This window comes from Triplophysa rosa, linkage group LG19 (genome assembly GCF_024868665.1).
Source record: "Triplophysa rosa linkage group LG19, Trosa_1v2, whole genome shotgun sequence".
Taxonomy (NCBI): Eukaryota; Metazoa; Chordata; class Actinopteri; order Cypriniformes; family Nemacheilidae; genus Triplophysa; species Triplophysa rosa.
Window position 1 is genome coordinate 2,927,507 of NC_079908.1, and position 19,824 is coordinate 2,947,330.

The window sequence follows — 19,824 nt, forward strand, 5'->3', positions numbered from 1 at the left end:
TGTCAGTTATAATCATCAAATTAAAAGAAATAAACATTTGAAATATATCAGTCTGTGTGTAATGAATGAATATAATATACAAGTTTCACCTTTTGAATGGAATTAGTGAAATAAATCAACTTTTTGATGATATTCTAATTATATGACCAGCACCTGCACTGTTAAAAAAAAATCTGTAAAAAAACGGTAAAAAGTCTGGCAGTAGAGTTTCCAGACATTTTCCATAAAATTACGGGAAAAAACTGTTTCACAAAATTACATGACATAAACTGTAAAAATACAGAGCCAATTTTACGATAAAAATTGGTTAAATTACAGTATAGCACTGTTGATAATTGCTCATTAAACAGCGTAAAAACAGATAAATTATATCAAAATACATAAAAAGCAATTTCTTTTCAGGGTAATCTCTGTAAATTTAGGAATTTTTAAGTAATTTTATTAAACTTCTCTGTCAATCTACAAAGGAATTTACTTTAAAAAAAAAACATTTTAAATAACTAAGAAACTACTAATAAAAACCAAATGTCTGTACATTTACCAGTTAATTAAAGATATATACTATTAAAATACACCAAAAGTAGCTACATTTAAAACCTACAATACTGTTAATTAAAAGTAATTAGCAGTTATTTGAATCTATAATGAAACTAAGGTCACAGGCCTACAATAATTTCCTGTTAAATTCTGTGTAAAAATGTAAAATAAATAAGCAAAATATTAAAAAACAGTACTTTATTTTGTACCTTCAATGAAACAGAAAAAGACATTCTGGGGAAATGCAAAAATATATATTTTTTAAAATGTTCATTTGACAGTGGGAATACAAGCGGCGTATATCAGATTCAGAACATAGCTCTGTACATGCAAGGTAATCGTTACACATCTATACATTATTTGTGCAACTTGAGTCATATAGATTACTTATGCTACCTATAGGTGACTTGGATTGTCAGAGTTTTGGTCCCGCTCACTGTCATTATATGCCTTCTAAAAATCCTGAAGTTATCTGCTGAAGAAAGAAAAACATACATCTTAGATGGCATTAGGTAAACCTATTTTTCAGATATCAACGGTCGCAGCAAAATACTTAGACTAACTGCAAATCTCTATGTACATTATACACTATATTCAGTTTACTTTCTTATAGCAAAACCTCCTAAGAGTTACTTTTGCACTCGCACAGTCACAGTGGACCCACAAGGACAACACAAATTATTAATAATGGATATTATAGGAAAATGATACAGTGTAGATCAAATTTAATTTATTGCCACTGTCAAAGCAATCCTATGGAATCAAATTACTTGTCCGTCTTTGGCAATGTAGATTTTAGATTATAAACAGTCCAATCTTTTCCATACCTGGATTATTATGGTCACCTGTGGTAGATTAGCACAAGCAGTCGATCCACAGAACCTGAAAATACTTAAATAAATTGTATTACGTTCATACGTACAAAGTAGATTTTAGATAATAAACAATCCAGTTTTTTCCATACCTGGATTGTCATGGTCATCTGCTGTAGATTATCACAAGCATTAGATACCCAGAACCTGAAAATAAAATATTTAAAAGAAATTGTTTGTATTAACATTTACACATACAAAGCACAAGTTCCACAGATAGACATACAAAACACCAACAAGAAAATTAAGATATAACGTTAGAGTATTGCTATGAAATTAAAACAAAATATATAGGGAAAACATTAGATAATTTTTACCTACACTGCAAAAAGTGCCATTCTTACTAAGCAGCAGTTTTGTCTTGTTTTTATAAAAAATATATAAAACTTCTTAAATCGATATACAATTACTGACCTAAGGAAAAGTGACCTAAGGTATTTAGGCCCGGTTTCACAGACAAGGTTTAAGACTAGTCCCAGACTAAAATGAATTTTGAGCGGTCTTAACTGAAAATTTTTAAATATATCAGTGCCATTGTTCAATTCAATTCAATTCAATTCAATTCAATTCAATTCAATTTTATTTATATAGCGCTTTTCACAATGTGCATTGTTCCAAAGCAGCTTTACAGGAGCAAATAAGAAAAACACAGAAAGGTAAAACACAGCACAGTTCATGGTGTTTATAGACCAAGCAAGATCATTATAATAAATAATATCTAATAAATAAATGAATAAATAAATAAATGCAGTCTCCCGGTGAGCAAGCCAACACTGCACTGCTCTGCTGTGNCAAAATCAAAACGAAACATCAAGTATTTTTCTCAACAAAGCGCATTTTAGTCCACCGGAAGTTCAGCTGCACTGCCGCCTCTGGCGACGAGAGGTGGTAGCACAAGACCGCTCTCTTTAATTATACATGTTTTCAGTGGTGTGTGCCACTAAATCCGTAAACATCCATACAGACACATAGGTAGACATTTCTGTGCAATGTAGAAGTATACACGCAGTTAATGAAACGGTGTTTTACGTGCAATTAATAATTATATCCTCCAGATAATACACTATCTATTTTTATACAACTTTTCATGTAAATTATATTTCATTCATTCTGCTGTATATAGCACATACCTTGTACAATAATAGTCTATTTTTATTTTTTACTTGTACATATTTACATACACGCATAGTTTACTCTCTATAGCTTTATCTTATGTTTATTGAATTGTATTTCTTAAATTTTTTATACCCATAGGCCCTTATTTAAGTCATCTGTGTACTGTATTCTATTGTGTTATGGTCTCTGTGTACTGTTGTTGCTGTTTCTGTGTTCTGGATGCTCCTGTCACCAAAACAAATTCCTTGTATGTGCAAACATACTTGGCAATAAAGCTCTTTCTGATTCTGATAACAGAATGTTGCCAGTTTCCGCATAAGCATGAAATTGACAAGTTAAAGCGTGAACTGGAAGTGAACAGTTAAAACACTTAAAACTGCGACTGATTCTGATAAAATAAAGAATGTGTGTGTGCGTGCGCGGGCGCATACATGCTTGCAAAGCTGACAGCAAGGGAGGTTTAACCATAGCCCCCATTTAAATTCATAGTGAGAGCAGCTCGTTTTGCACGTCTGAAACAATTTTGCACCTTTGTTTGCACTAAAAATGTGAAAGTTGTCAAATGTTAAGTTCATGAAAATGTTAAACATAAAAGACTAAACATTTCTATACAACTCTACATGTATGATAGCTGTTTACAAAAATAAGCTGAGTTAATCAAAACCTGTCCTTATCATTGCATATTACATTATAGGCTAGCTGAGTTTGGTAAAAAGTTATAACTACTAAGAGATTGAACAAATAAGCAAAGTGAGTGTCTAAAATAAAGGTTTGTTAGGAATGAGAATCACCAGAGACTGCTCTCACTCTGGTCACGGTCTGTTTGAACTGTTGCCATCTGGCAGGCGTTACAGATCAGCCAAAACACACACTAGCCGATTTAGAGACAGTTTCTATCCCAGGACAATACATATCCTAAACAGTTATCTACAGTAAATGTTCAAATGTGACTCTGCTATCTCACTGCACTTTAAGATCTCCCTTATCTGGTCTATTACCTTGTTGCTCATTTTACAGTGATTAGTCAAAATGCTGTTTTTCCAATTTTTTGCACTTTTTTCAGAATCAGAATCAGAAGAGATTTATTGCCAAGTGTGCTTTCACACACAGGGAATTTTCTTTGATGTTGGAAGCTACAGACATTCAACACAATGACAATACAAATATAATAAGATTTACAGTGTAAAAGATTCTAAAATATGCATATATAAAATAAAGACTATTGTACAGAAAATGTGGGATAATAACATATAAGAGACATTGTACAGGGTAGTATATAGTAGAATATACATATTAACAGATTGTATGTACACTTGTGCAAATGGATCATGTAGTAAGTAGAGGTAATGTTATATACATGTATAAATGAAATGTACATATAATAAGGCACAATAGTGCACACTATAGGAGTAGTGGAAGTGGAATATTGCTCTTAAGGAGCAGTTATCTGTAGAAGCTGCTTCTGTGTCTGGAAGTCCTGGTGTTTGGTGCTCTGAAGCGCCGGCCAGAGGGCATTTTTGTCGTATTATATTACAAATATTTATTTATGTTTTGTGTTACCGGTGCTCTAAGAATTTCGTTGTTTGCTTTGCCTGCAATGACAATAAAAGCTATTCATTCATTCATATTCAGGTATGCGAATGTAAAGGTTAACCGGTCATAGTGACCCATGATAAAAGAAGAAGTAAAGTGAAGAAATAGTTTTTATAATATACAGTCTGCTTGATCAACATGTAATGTCTCATACACACCACTCACTACATTTTATTAAGAATAAAAAAACAATAGAACCCTACCCAAAACACAATAGAAAATGTAATGGATTTATTAGTTATAATAGGAATTTAGTTTTGGTTTTAATGCATAAAAACCCAAAGGTTCATAATGGTACTTACAAGGAAACCCATTACATTTTCTATTGTGTTTTGGGCGGAGTTTTTGTAATAGAATGTAACGTGCAATGAAAAGTACAGGTTTTTTATTAACTCATCTTATTTTTATAAACATAGCATCATGTATGTCTTTCTACATACAGTATAAAATATAAAAGACAAAACAGTTCTACATACAACAATTGTATGTAGAAGTGTTCAAAAATTGCACTTTGTTTGCACTGTTCGTAAAAATGTTAACATAAAAGACAAAACACTTCTACATACAAAGTGCAAACTAAGTGCAATTTTTGAACACATTAAAGTGCAAGACGCGCCTCTCTCACTATCCATTTTAACGGTGGCTATGGTGACCTCCCCCGCTGTCAGATACATCGCTGCCACGAGCATTGACGCATGCGCGTGCGCGTCCATATAGGTCCATTCTTTATTTCATTAACTGCGTGTATACTTCTACATTGCACAGAAATGTCTACCTATGTGTCTGTATGGTTGTTTACGGATTTAGTGGCACACACCACTGAAAACATATGTATAATTAAGAGAGTGGTCTTGTGCTACCACCTCTCGTCGCCAGAGGCGGCAGTGCAGCTGAACTTCCGGTGGACTAAAATGCGCTTTGTTAAGAAAAATACTTGATGTTTCGTTTTGGTTTTGTTGTATATTAATTTGATGCACTTAAAGAAATATTGAGGAAAACAACCCAAAAATTAGTCTCGTATACGGTGGAATATGTCAAAAATGAACGGTTTATTCGTTTTTCTGTTTTGAAAACAAAAACGAATAAATGAATTATCCGAAGGACCGTGTATCATCTGATCATTTGATTATTCCATTCAATATAACAAACGGGAAAAGAAAAAAAACAGTCGATATTTCGTTTTTCTGTATGCACAAAAATTAAAAAAACGATGTGTTTCTTCTTATTTCAGCCTTAAAAGGGAAATCCAATAAATAAATAAACCAAAACGAAATAACGACCCTAATTATAGTTTTTTCATTTTGGGGTGATTTCCCAGGGTCTTCTACGCGCGCACGCTTTGCGCATGCGCAATGTACAGCCGCTTACCGGGATCAAGTGCATGCGAACTTGCGAAGCTCGAAATGGAAATGAATGCATTTGCATATGCTTTGTTTGTACTTTTCACTCCCACTAAAAGAGTCACACTGAGAGAGGAGGACATTACTGTGGAAAATATTTCAAAAATATATATTGAACAATGCCGTTCACATACAATACTTTCCAGAGCTTACAGTCGAAGTTGGTTAGCATTATTGCTTTTAATATGTGACATTTAAGTAAACAATTAAGTAGCCACAGCTGGCTTGTAGCAGCAAAGGTGTAAATCCATGAATTACTTTTGTAATTTATAAGTTATGTGATGCGAACAGCCCCTCCCCCCGTAACCTCACTCAACCGAGTTCATTAGGTTCCCCCAGCTAAAACTACTGTCGCTATAGCGTAATTCATAAAAAATGTTCAGTTTGTGTTGAAACTGTGAGGTTTTTATGTAGTCATTTGCACTATTACATTACATCAGTTTAGGCTACTGTTTTTAGGTAACATGCCAGAGCCTGTACCTCACGGAGGGACCATAATAATGTTGCAGTGTTCCCCAGAGAGCATGCGGCCTCTTTTCCGATATCTAGTGATATGTCATATTATTTAAAAACATTTGATGAATATGAAACATGTACAGCTCGAGTGAAGCCATTGTATATGATAACGGATCGATCGCGAGATTCGTGAAGAGCTCTAGGCGCGCTGCCGCGCTCGCAGAAATCCGTGCAACATCACCCAAAAATGAGAAAAACAGTAATTAGGGTCGTTATTTCGTTTTGGTTTATTTATTTAATGGATTTCCCGTTTCAAGATGAAATAAGAAGAAAAACATCTTTTTTTATTTTTGTGCATACGGAAAAACGAAATATCGACTGTTTTTTTCTTTTTCCGTTTGTTATATTGAATGGAATAATCAAATGATCAGATGATACACGGACCGAACCAGGCACGCACCGCGGGAAACATCTCTTGAGAACAGCAGTGAGCAGTAGCGTGTGAGTGACAGTGAAGAAATTTCTTCCGCTCCGATGTAAATATATGACATGTAGGCTACATTTAAAGCGCCAATACTTTTGAAACTGTGAGGAAAACAACGCACCTTTAGCACCTGCTTCACTATACTCGTCGTCACCATGTCAGTCAGAGCAACCGACCGCCGGATGAGGTAAGCGTTTTATAACACATTTAAACGATTATTTTATTATTTCATGTCGTGTGCTGCACTTTTTGTCTTAAAGCTATAATTCATTTTAGAACGATCAGCTTTCAGTGACTGTTAGATTTATAGGAGGAGCATCATTTAGCTTTTTGCTCACATGCAACATCTTCATCATACTAAATGATCACCTCAAAAAATAGTTACATTTTCCCAAAAGATTAGGTCAAGCATCCTTTAAACAAGATTAACTGTAAAAAAAATGTATTACACAATTCACCCCTTAAAGGTGGGGTGTCCGATTTCTCTTTCGCCATTGTTGATGTTCAAATCACCAAAACAAACACACCCCTACCCCCATCTTTCGCTTTCGTCAGCGCTCGGCTCGGCTAATGTCCGTCCTGTGCACTGTGCACCTTACTGCTGATTGGCTACAAGGTTGTTTTGGTACTCTGCCCGACTCAGTTGTCTAAAGCGTAATTCGGAAATCGGTTACCCCGCCTTTAACTGGTCTTGTTTTGTGGTCGATGTCGGGCAACAGAGGAATAAAGTTAATTATGCCATTACTATTTTTCCGTGGTTGTTCCTCTGTTGTCTGTTGTTGATCACGGAATGGGACCGGGTTGGACCTGCACGGTTTCGGCGGGTGTGGCTTCCTGGGTCGCGGCTCGTGGGCTCTCCCTGTTCTTCGTGGACGTTGCTCGGTGGCTTTGGTCGGGGTCACTGAGTGCAGCTATGACACGTCAGAGGAGATCTGGCCCTCCCGGCTGAGCCTGGTTTCTCCCGAGGTTTTTTTTTCTCCATTATTCATCATTGGAGTTTGGGTTCCTCGCACACAGCAGTGCAGTGTTGGCTTGCTCACCGGGAGACTGCATTTATTTTATTCATTTATTTATTAGATATTATTTATTATAATGATCTTGCTTGGTCTATAAACACCATGAACTGCTGTGTTTTTCTGTGTTTTTCTTATTTGCTCCTGTAAAGCTGCTTTGGAACAATGCACATTGTGAAAAGCCTATTAAATAAATTGAATGAATGAATTAATTGAATTGAATTGAATTGAAACAATGGCACTGATATATTTAAAATTTCAGTATAAGACAGCCTCAAAATTCATTTTAGTTGGACTAGTCTTAAACCTTGTCTGTGAAACCGAGCCTAAATACCTTTGGTCACTTTTCTTGTCATAATGTATATCGATTTAAGAAGTTTTAGATATTTTTAATAAAAACAAGACAAAACTGCTGCTTAGTAAGAATGGCACTTTTTGCAGTGTAGGTAAAAATGATCTAATGTTTTCCCTATACATTTTGTTTTAATTTCATAGCAATACTCTAACTGTTATATCTTAATTTTCTTGTTGATGTTTTGTATGTCTATCTGTGGAACTTGTGCTTTGTATGTGTAAATGTTAATACAAACAATTTATTTTTAATATTTTATTTTCAGGTTCTAGGGATCTAATGCTTGTGATAATCTACAGCAGATGACCATGACAATCCAGGTATGGAAAAAACTGGACTGTTTATAATCTAAAATCTACTTGTACGTGTGAACGTAATACAATGTATTTTAATATTTTATTTTCAGGTTCTGGTGGATCTACTGCTTGTGCTAATCTACCGCAGGTGACCATAACAATCCAGTTATGGAAAAAATTGGACTGTTTATAATCTAAAATCTACATTGCCAAAGACAGACAAGTAATTTGATTCCATAGGATTGCTTTGACAGTGGCAATAAATTAAATTGGATCTACACGGTATCATTTTCCTATAATATTCATTATTAATAATTTGTGTTGTCCTTGTGGGTCCACTGTGACTGTGCAAGATGTGTTACTGCAAAAGTAACTCTTGGGAGGTTTTGCTATAAGAAAGTAAACTGAATATAGTGTATAATGTACATAGAGATTTGCAGTCAGTCTAAGTATTTTGCTGCGACCGTTGATATCTGAAAAATATGTTTACCTTATGCCGATCTAAAATGTATGTTTTTCTTTCTTCAGCAGATAACTTCAGGATTTATAGAAGGCATATAATGACAGTGAGCGGGACCAAAACTCTTGACAATCTAAATCCACCTATAGGTAGCAAATAAGTAATCTATATGACTCAAGTTGCTCAAATAATGTCTAGATATGTAACGAATACCTTGCATGTACAGAGCTATGTTCTGAATCTGATATACTCGCTTGTATTCCCACTGTCAGATGAACATTTTAAAAAATAAATATTTTTGCATTTCCCCAGAATGTCTTTTTCTGTTTCATTGAAGGTACAAAATAAAGTACTGTTTTTTAATATTGCGTATTTATTTACATGTAAAGAATTTAACAGGAAATTATTGTAGGCCTGTGACCTGATAGATTCAAATAACTGCTAATTACTTTTAATTAACAGTATTGTAGGTTTTAAATGTAGCTACTTTTGGTGTATTTTAATAATATATATCTTTATTATAACTGGTAAATGTACAGACATTTGGTTTTTATTAGTAGTTTCTTAGTTATTATACATTTAAAATGTTTTTTAAAAGTAAATTCCTTTGTAGATTGACAGAGAAGCTTAATAAAATTACTTAAAAATTCCTAAATTTACAGAGATTACCCTGAAAAGAATTGCTTTTTAATGTATTTGTGATATAATTTATCTGTTTTTACACAGTTTAATGAGCAATTATCAACAGTGCTATATCTGTAATTTAACCAATTTTTACCGTAAAATTGGCTCTGTATTTTTACAGTTCATTTCATGTAATTTTGTGAAACAGTTCTTTTCCGTAATTTTACGGAGAAATGTCTGGAAACTCTGCTGCTCAGACTTATCTAAGCCGTTTTTTTACCAGATTTTCTTTTAACAGTGCGAGGTGCTGGTCATATAATTAGAATAACATCAAAAAGTTGACTTATTTCACTAATTCCATTCAAAAAGTGAAACTTGTATATTATATTCATTCATTACACACAGACTGATATATTTCAAATGTTTATTTCTTTTAATTTGATGATTATAACTGACAACTAATGAAAATCCCAAATTCAGTATCTCAGAAAATTAGAATATTACTTAAGACCAATACAAAGAAAGGATTTTTAGAAATCTTGGCCAACTGAAAAGTATGAACATGAAAAGTATGAGCATGTACAGCACTCAATACTTAGTTGGGGCTCCTTTTGCCTGAATTACTGCAGCAATGCGGCGTGGCATGGAGTCGATCAGTCTGTGGCACTGCTCAGGTGTTATGAGAGCCCAGGTTGCTCTGATAGTGGCCTTCAGCTCTTCTGCATTGTTGGGTCTGGCATATCGCATCTTCCTCTTCACAATACCCCATAGATTTTCTATGGGGTTAAGGTCAGGCGAGTTTGCTGGCCAATTAAGAACAGGGATACCATGGTCCTTAAACCAGGTACTGGTAGCTTTGGCACTGTGTGCAGGTGCCAAGTCCTGTTGGAAAATGAAATCTGCATCTCCATAAAGTTGGTCAGCAGCAGGAAGCATCAGAAGCGTCTCGCCTGGGCTAAAGACAAAAAGGACTGGACTGCTGCTGAGTGGTCCAAAGTTATGTTCTCTGATGAAAGTAAATTTTGCATTTCCTTTGGAAATCAGGGTCCCAGAGTCTGGAGGAAGAGAGGAGAGGCACAGAATCCACGTTGCTTGAGGTCCAGTGTAAAGTTCCTCGGACGATCTTTCTCCAACGTCTCTCTCTGCTGGAAAGTATCTCCATAGATATAGTGGTACATATCTGCTAAAAGCCTTAGTCCTAACGTGTCTCTGCTGTAAAGTCTTTATAATATTAAGCGCAGGTCCTAGCTCCTGCCTGACTTTTATCCTTCTTTTTAAACTTTAAAATCCACAAACCTTTTATTTTATGTAATAATAAGTCATACGCTCTTTCTACAGTCTTTCTAATGCCCGCAAAATCTCTTCCCTGCGTCAACATGAGAACGAACATCTTTTTGATACTGTGGTGGCCACCGTCGTGTTTGGACTGAGCGATTCGTGGCAAATCTATAATACAACGCTAGTGGCCGCTGTTAATCAAAAACTGAAACTCCGTTGCCAGAAGTTGATTTATCTCATACGGTCTAGAATGTATTTGAGAAATTGGCTCCATAGCGACTGAAAAAAAAAACTTTTTTAAAAACTTTGTACAGCATTTCTTATATTTAAAGGCGCAGTTTTTGATTAACAGCGGCCACTAGCGTTGTATTATAGATTTGCCACAGAATCGCTCAGTCCAAACACGACGGTGGCCACCACAGTACAAAAAGATGTGTTCTCATGTTGACGCAGGGAAGAGATTTTGCGGGCATTAGAAAGACTGTAGAAAGAGCATGACTTATGTATTACATAAAATAAAAGGTTTGTGGATTTTAAGATTTAAAAAGAAGGATAAAAGTCAGGCAGGAGCTAGGACCTGGCTATTATAAAGACTTTACAGCAGAGACAGGTTAGGACTAAGGCTTTTAGCAGATATGTACAGATATCTATGGAGATACTTTCCAGCAGAGAGAGACGTTGGAGAAAGATCGTCCGAGGAAGACTTACACTGGACCTCAAGCAACGTGGATTCTGTGCCCTCTCTTCCTCCAAACTCTGGGACCCTGATTTCCAAAGGAAATGCAAAATTTACTTTCATCAGAGAACATAACTTTGGACCACTCAGCAGCAGTCCAGTCCTTTTTGTCTTTAGCCCAGGCGAGACGCTTCTGATGCTTCCTGCTGCTGACCAACTTTATGGAGATGCAGATTTCATTTTCCAACAGGACTTGGCACCTGCACACAGTGCCAAAGCTACCAGTACCTGGTTTAAGGACCATGGTATCCCTGTTCTTAATTGGCCAGCAAACTCGCCTGACCTTAACCCCATAGAAAATCTATGGGGTATTGTGAAGAGGAAGATGCGATATGCCAGACCCAACAATGCAGAAGAGCTGAAGGCCACTATCAGAGCAACCTGGGCTCTCATAACACCTGAGCAGTGCCACAGACTGATCGACTCCATGCCACGCCGCATTGCTGCAGTAATTCAGGCAAAAGGAGCCCCAACTAAGTATTGAGTGCTGTACATGCTCATACTTTTCATGTTCATACTTTTCAGTTGGCCAAGATTTCTAAAAATCCTTTCTTTGTATTGGTCTTAAGTAATATTCTAATTTTCTGAGATACTGAATTTGGGATTTTCATTAGTTGTCAGTTATAATCATCAAATTAAAAGAAATAAACATTTGAAATATATCAGTCTGTGTGTAATGAATGAATATAATATACAAGTTTCACTTTTTGAATGGAATTAGTGAAATAAATCAACTTTTTGATGATATTCTAATTATATGACCAGCACCTGTATTTAAATTCCTTATGCTAATAAAAATGGTAAAAGTCTGGCAGCAGAGTTTCCAGACATTTTCTGTAAAATTACGAGAAAAAAACTGTTTCACAAAATTACATGAAATAAACTGTAAAAATACAGAGCCAATTTTCGGTCAAAAATTGGTTAAATTACAGTATAGCACTGTTGATAATTGCTCATTAAACAGTCGTAAAAACAGATAAATTATATCAAAATACATAAAAAGCTACTTTCTTTTCTGGGTAATCTCTGTAAATTTAGGAATTTTTAAGTAATTTTATTAAGCTTCTCTGTCAATCTACAAAGGAATTTACTTTAAAAAAAAACATTTTAAATGTATAATAACTAAGAAACTACTAATAAAAACCAAATGTCTGTACATTTACCAGTATAATTAAAGATATATATTATTAAAATACACCAAAAGTAGCTACATTTAAAACCTACAATACTGTTAATTAAAAGTAATTAGCAGTTATTTGAATCTATAATGAACTCTCAAGGTCACAGGCCTACAATAATTTCCTGTTAAATTCTTTAATGTAAAATAAATACGCAATATTAAAAAACAGTACTTTATTTTGTACCTTCAATGAAACAGAAAAAGACATTCTGGGGAAATGCAAACATATATATATTTTTTTAAATGTTCATTGACAGTGGGAATACAAGCGGAGTAATCAGATTCAGAACATAGCTCTGTACATGCAAGGTATTCGTTACACATCTAGACATTATTTGGCAACTTGAGTCATATAGATTACTTATGCTGCCTGTAGGTGACTTGGATTGTCAGAGTTTTGGTCCCGCTCACTGTCATTATATGCCTTCTAATAAATCCTGAAGTTATCTGCTGAAGAAAGAAAAACATACATCTTAGATGCATCAGGTAAACCGTATTTTTCAGATATCAACGGTCGCAGCAAAATACTTAGACTACTGCAAATCTCTATACATTATACACTATATTCAGTTTACTTTCTTATAGCAAAACCTCCCAAGAGTTACTTTTGCATAACATCTTGCACATCACAGTGGACCCACAAGGACAACACAAATGATTAATAATGGATATTATAGGAAAATGATACAGTGTAGATCAAATTTAATTTATTGCCACTGTCAAGCAATCCTATGGAATCAAATTACTTGTCCGTCTTTGGCAATGTAGATTTTAGATTATAACAGTCCAATCTTTTCCATACCTGGATTGTTATGGTCACCTGCGGTAGATTAGCACAAGCAGGTCGATCAACAGAACATGAAAATATTTAAATGCAATTGTATTACGTCTCCGTCACGATTAGTATAGTAGTTTCATACTGGTCAGCATTCGGTAGATCACAAAGTTTCAAGACGAAAATTTAATAAGATACATTCACAGTCCAAGTAGATTTAGATTATAAGGTCCATGTTCATACCTGGATTGTCATGTTCATCTGCTGTAGATTATCACAAGCATTAGCATCCCCAGAACCTGAAAATAAAATATTAAAAATAAATTGTTTGTATTAACATTTACACATACAAAGCACAAGTTCCACAGATAGACATACAAAACATCAACAAGAAAATTAAGATATAACGTTAGAGTATTGCTATGAAATTAATATTCAAAAGTAAAAAAAGGAAAACATAACTATTTATACTAACTGCAAATGCTCATGTCTTACTACAGCGTTGTTTGTTTTTATTAATTCTAATTCTTATTATAAAAATACACCTAGAAGTACCTAGGTATTATAGGCCGTATTCACATGTAAATGGAATGACTGTCCCATAAAATGAATTTTGAGCGGTATAGTATGAATACATAAATTTTTTTAAATGATATCAAAGTGCCATTTTAACTCTTAATTCAATTCAATTCAATTCAATTCAATTTTATTTATATAGCGCTTTTCACAATGTGCATTGTTCCAAAGCAGCTTTACAGGAGCAAATAAGAAAAACACAGAAAGGTAAAACACAGCACAGTGCATGGTGTTTATAGACCAAGCAAGATCATTATAATAAATAATATCTAATAAATAAATGAATAATAAATAAATAAATGCAGTCTCCCGGTGAGCAAGCCAACACTGCACTGCTCTGCTGTGGCGAGGAACCCAAACTCCAATGCTGAATAATGGAGAAAAAAAAACCTCGGGAGAAACCAGGCTCAGCCGAGGAGGGCCAGATCTCCTCTGACGTGTCATAGCTGCACTCAGTGACCCCGACCAAAGCCACCGAGCAACGTCCACGAAGAACAGGGAGAGCCCACGAGCCGCGACCCAGGAGCACCGCGAACCGTGCAGCGAGCATAGACCCATGGGCCTGGGCAAAGCCCCAGGTGCCCCCCATACGGAATACCTTAAGATTATATTAAAATTATAAGATCAGATTATATTATTACAAACAAACATACCTTTGGCTTCCAACACCTCATTGTTTTTACATTGCTACTGATTAAGGGCTCTTCTTGTATGTAATTCAGTTTTGTATTTTAAATCCAACATTTAACAAGGTATGTTTGTGCACATGGTACAGACAAAACAATTTGCTGTACACATTAGGAAGGAAAGTACAGATCGACATGGGTTAAACAAAGGTCACAGTTAAATGTAAGCAAGGTTACATATAACATGATTATTTTCTATTTCTCTTGATTCAACGCTCTTACCGTATGTATCACTAAACGATCACAACTAATAAAATAAACTAAAGGACCATTGATTGTTGCTTGTATGACAGACATCTTACTTCCTTTACCAGGTTTGCTCATATGCCTACCTCCAGTATTATTGAGATTATCGACTTATCTATCTCATGCCAGTTTTACATTTAAAAGGCATCGATTTAGTCGCTAAAAACCTCTGATCTCCGCCCTGGAATAATAGTAACAGATCCCTAAGCATACTTGGATGGCTGAATTAATATCAATCTGTAATAAGACATGGGGATTTGCAGGGTGCATAATCGACAGAACTTTTCAAAGGTATTCCATGTCCACCTTTGCGCAAGCGACAATATAAAACAAGTGTTGTACATAAAAAATATTATCGGTTTTGCCCTAAATTGGGCCTGGGCACTTGCAATTTCCTATGGTATGCTCCAGCCACTCATCGTAAGATCGAAACAGGAAATAGAGGCTTTATATCCTTTTTCGACACGAAATCAAACATTGTTTAAGTCCTTAAGTTTTCTGTTGCTTTTATAAAAGAACATAGCTACTAACTAAACAAAATGAACCGGGCCGTTTGAGTAATTTATAGATTTAGTTATGGACACAAAAATGAGGGGTGAGATTTGTTGTCACTTAGCAAGAATGTCATTTTTTGCAGTGTAACTTTACCTACAGGTGATAATCACTACGGATCACATTCTATAACCAAAAACGTTCATAAAAACGTCTCTGAAAAACAAAATTTTTTATCTTGAGAACACAAATTACTGTATTATATGTACTAACGTTAACGAACGTTACTCCTTAGCTAACCATAGCTAACATTACAGTAACGTTAGGCCTCCAAGTTTATCAAGAAGAGTGCAACAATTAGCTTTAAGACAAAAAGTGCAGCACACAGACATGAAATAATAAAATAATCGTTTTAAATGTGTTATAAAACGCTTACTCATCCGGGGTCGGTTGCTCTGACTGACATTGTGACGAGTATAGTGACAGCAAAGGCGCGTTGTTTTCCTCCAGTTTCAAAAGGATTGGCGCTTTAATATGTAGCCTACATGTCATATTTTCACATCGGAGCGGAAGAAATTTCTTCACTGTCACTCGCACGCTACTGCTCACTGCTGTTCTCAGACATGTTTCCCGCGGTGCCTGCCTGGTTCGGGTCCGTGTATCATCTGATCATTTGATTATTCCATTCAATATAACAAACGGAAAAAGAAAAAAACAGTCGATATTTCGTTTTTCCGTATGCACAAAAATAAAAAAAGATGTTTTTCTTCTTATTTCATCTTGAAACGGGAAATCCATTAAATAAATAAACCAAAACGAAATAACGACCCTAATTACTGTTTTTCTCATTTTTGGGTGATGTTGCACGGATTTCTGCGAGCGCGGCAGCGCGCCTAGAGCTCTTCACGAATCTCGCGATCGATCCGTTATCATATACAATGGCTTCACTCGAGCTGTACATGTTTCATATTCATCAAATGTTTTTAAATAATATGACATATCACTAGATATCGGAAAAGAGGCCGCATGCTCTCTGGGGAACACTGCAACATTATTATGGTCCCTCCGTGAGGTACAGGCTCTGGCATGTTACCTAAAAACAGTAGCCTAAACTGATGTAATGTAATAGTGCAAATGACTACATAAAAACCTCACAGTTTCAACACAAACTGAACATTTTTTATGAATTACGCTATAGCGACAGTAGTTTTAGCTGGGGGAACCTAATGAACTCGGTTGAGTGAGGTTACGGGGGGAGGGGCTGTTCGCATCACATAACTTATAAATTACAAAAGTAATTCATGGATTTACACCTTTGCTGCTACAAGCCAGCTGTGGCTACTTAATTGTTTACTTAAATGTCACATATTAAAAGCAATAATGCTAACCAACTTCGACTGTAAGCTCTGGAAAGTATTGTATGTGAACGGCATTGTTCAATATATATTTTTGAAATATTTTCCACAGTAATGTCCTCCTCTCTCAGTGTGACTCTTTTAGTGGGAGTGAAAAGTACAAACAAAGCATATGCAAATGCATTCATTTCCATTTCGAGCTTCGCAAGTTCGCATGCACTTGATCCCGGTAAGCGGCTGTACATTGCGCATGCGCAAAGCGTGCGCGCGTAGAAGACCCTGGGAAATCACCCCAAAATGAAAAAACTATAATTAGGGTCGTTATTTCGTTTTGGTTTATTTATTTATTGGATTTCCCTTTTAAGGCTGAAATAAGAAGAAACACATCGTTTTTTTAATTTTTGTGCATACAGAAAAACGAAATATCGACTGTTTTTTTTCTTTTCCCGTTTGTTATATTGAATGGAATAATCAAATGATCAGATGATACCGGTCCTTCGATAATTCATTTATTCGTTTTTGTTTTCAAAACAGAAAAACGAATAAACCGTTAATTTTTTACATATTCCACCGTATACGAGACTAATTTTTGGGTTGTTTTCCTCAATATTTCTTTAGTGCATCAAATTAATATACAACAAAACCAAAACGAAACATCAAGTATTTTTCTTCAACATAGCGCATTTTAGTCCACCGGAAGTTCAGCTGCACTGCGCCTCTGGCGACGAGAGGTGGTAGCACAAGACCACTCTCTGAATTATACATATGTTTCAGTGGTGTGTGCCACTAAATCCGTAAACAACCGTACAGACACATAGGTAGACATTTCTGTGCAATGTAGAAGTATACACGCAGTAATAAATAAAGAATGGACCTATATGGACGCGCACGCGCATGCGTCAATGCTCGTGGCAGCGATGTATCTGACAGCGGGGGAGGTCACCATAGCCACCGTTAAAATGGATAGTGAGAGAGGCGCGTCTTGCACTTTAATGTGTTCAAAAATTGCACTTAGTTTGCACTTTGTATGTAGAAGTGTTTTGTCTTTTATGTTAACATTTTTACGAACAGTGCAAACAAAGTGCAATTTTTGAACACTTCTACATACAATTGTTGTATGTAGAATGTTTTGTCTTTTATATTTTATACTGTATGTAGAAAGACATACATGATGCTATGTTTATAAAAATAAGATGAGTTAATAAAAAACCTGTACTTTTCATTGCACGTTACATTCTATTACAAAAACTCCGCCCAAAACACAATAGAAAATGTAATGGGTTTCCTTGTAAGTACCATTATGAACCTTTGGGTTTTTATGCATTAAAACCAAAACTAAATTCCTATTATAACTAATAAATCCATTACATTTTCTATTGTGTTTTGGGTAGGGTTCTATTGTTTTTTTATTCTTAATAAAATGTAGTGAGTGGTGTGTATGAGACATTACATGTTGATCAAGCAGACTGTATATTATAAAAACTATTTCTTCACTTTACTTCTTCTTTTATCATGGGTCACTATGACCGGTTAACCTTTACATTCGCATACCTGAATATGAATGAATGAATAGCTTTTATTGTCATTGCAGGCAAAGCAAACAACGAAATTCTTAGAGCACCGGTAACACAAAACATAAATAAATATTTGTAATATAATACGACAAAAATGCCCTCTGGCCGGCGCTTCAGAGCACCAAACACCAGGACTTCCAGACACAGAAGCAGCTTCTACAGATAACTGCTCCTTAAGAGCAATATTCCACTTCCACTACTCCTATAGTGTGCACTATTGTGCCTTATTATATGTACATTTCATTTATACATGTATATAACATTACCTCTACTTACTACATGATCCATTTGCACAAGTGTACATACAATCTGTTAATATGTATATTCTACTATATACTACCCTGTACAATGTCTCTTATATGTTATTATCCCACATTTTCTGTACAATAGTCTTTATTTTATATATGCATATTTTAGAATCTTTTACACTGTAAATCTTATTATATTTGTATTGTCATTGTGTTGAATGTCTGTAGCTTCCAACATCAAAGAAAATTCCCTGTGTGTGAAAGCACACTTGGCAATAAATCTCTTCTGATTCTGATTCTGAAAAAAGTGCAAAAAATTGGAAAAACAGCATTTTGACTAATCACTGTAAAATGAGCAACAAGGTAATAGACCAGATAAGGGAGATCTTAAAGTGCAGTGAGATAGCAGAGTCACATTTGAACATTTACTGTAGATAACTGTTTAGGATATGTATTGTCCTGGGATAGAAACTGTCTCTAAATCGGCTAGTGTGTGTTTTGGCTGATCTGTAACGCCTGCCAGATGGCAACAGTTCAAACAGACCGTGACCAGAGTGAGAGCAGTCTCTGGTGATTCTCATTCCTAACAAACCTTTATTTTAGACACTCACTTTGCTTATTTGTTCAATCTCTTAGTAGTTATAACTTTTTACCAAACTCAGCTAGCCTATAATGTAATATGCAATGATAAGGACAGGTTTTGATTAACTCAGCTTATTTTTGTAAACAGCTATCATACATGTAGAGTTGTATAGAAATGTTTAGTCTTTTATGTTTAACATTTTCATGAACTTAACATTTGACAACTTTCACATTTTTAGTGCAAACAAAGGTGCAAAATTGTTTCAGACGTGCAAAACGAGCTGCTCTCACTATGAATTTAAATGGGGGCTATGGTTAAACCTCCCTTGCTGTCAGCTTTGCAAGCATGTATGCGCCCGCGCACGCACACACACATTCTTTATTTTATCAGAATCAGTCGCAGTTTTAAGTGTTTTAACTGTTCACTTCCAGTTCACGCTTTAACTTGTCAATTTCATGCTTATGCGGAAACTGGCAACATTCTGTTATCAGAATCAGAAAGAGCTTTATTGCCAAGTATGTTTGCACATACAAGGAATTTGTTTTGGTGACAGGAGCATCCAGAACACAGAAACAGCAACAACAGTACACAGAGACCATAACACAATAGAATACAGTACACAGATGACTTAAATAAGGGCCTATGGGTATAAAAAATTTAAGAAATACAATTCAATAAACATAAGATAAAGCTATAGAGAGTAAACTATGCGTGTATGTAAATATGTACAAGTAAAAAATAAAAATAGACTATTATTGTACAAGGTATGTGCTATATACAGCAGAATGAATGAAATATAATTTACATGAAAAGTTGTATAAAAATAGATAGTGTATTATCTGGAGGATATAATTATTAATTGCACGTAAAACACCGTTTCATTAACTGCGTG

General features: G+C 35.2%; 1 long non-coding RNA gene across 1 annotated transcript; it reads right to left on the reverse strand.

Moving 5' to 3' along the window:
* Positions 1–847: 847 nt before the first annotated feature.
* Positions 848–1,559, reverse strand: LOC130569808 (uncharacterized). Its single transcript, XR_008964900.1, has 3 exons — positions 1,502–1,559; positions 1,365–1,419; positions 848–1,012 (listed from the first exon to the last, which is right to left on the reverse strand). It is a non-coding gene; the product is annotated as an uncharacterized LOC130569808 (long non-coding RNA).
* Between the last annotated feature and the right edge of the window lie 18,265 nt (positions 1,560–19,824).